We start from the raw sequence: 1,053 nt of genomic DNA on the forward strand, positions 1-1,053 counted from the left end.
ACACACACACACACACACACACACACACACACACACACACACACACAGCTTTGTGAAGAGAGGCCCCAGGACATGCCAGCAGCGTTCCTTGGGAGACCAGAACCTGCTCATGACCAAACTGGCTGCTCAGTCATTGTTAGTCAGCACTCCACATGACAAAATGTCGGTACTGGTTATTTTTGTCAGCTTGACATAAATTGGAGTGCCCCTGCGAAGAGGGAACCTCAACTGAGGAGTTGCCTGCATCAGATCGGCCTGCAGGCATATGTATGGAACATTTTCATGGTTATTGAGCGATTTAGGACTCACTGTGGGAGACACCATCCCTAGGAAGACCAGCGTGGACAGTGCAAGGCAGAGAGAACAAGGGCAGCCTTCCTCCGTGGCCTCTGCTTCAGTTCCTGTGTTGTCGTCTCTCAGTGATGGACTATGATGTATAAGTGTAAACAAAGTAAACCATTTCTTTCCCCCAACTTGCTTTTGGGGGAGACACAGCAACAGAAGGCAAACTGGTATAATCCCTGAGATCGTGTAGAGGAAAAGCTTTCCTTGGCCTCAGAGTTTCGGTCCATGCCACCACCTTCCGGAGGAACCACAGAGGAGTCACTAAGCCTTTATCACGGAGGCTTTTAGGGTGGTTTCAGGTCCACAGCTGACAGTGACTCGACTTCTAGCTTTATGGAATGAGTGGGGTGTGACAGTGTGACCCCTGAGGTGTGCTCCAGGAATAACTGTGATCTGACTCCCTTCGGAAGCCAGAGGGATCAGCACAGGAATCAGCGTCAGAGCCCAGACATGTGACATGGTCACCAATTCTATAGCACAGTCATCTTGGCCTGAGGGGGCTTCGTCCAGCTGCCTCTGGGGGTTAAAATGGCTTAACCCCCAGGGGTGGGGAGATGATTCAGTGCCACCAAGCCTGAGGACCTGAGTTCACCCTCAGGACCCATGTGATGGAAGGAGAGAACAGTTTCCTGCAAGTTGCCCTCTGACCTCCATGTTTCTTTCCCTCCCTCCCTCTCTCTCTCTCTCTCTCTCTCTCACACACACACA

The sequence above is a fragment of the Psammomys obesus genome, unplaced genomic scaffold (assembly GCF_907164565.1).
Source record: "Psammomys obesus unplaced genomic scaffold, mPsaObe1.curated_primary_1811, whole genome shotgun sequence".
Lineage (NCBI taxonomy): Eukaryota > Metazoa > Chordata > Mammalia > Rodentia > Muridae > Psammomys > Psammomys obesus.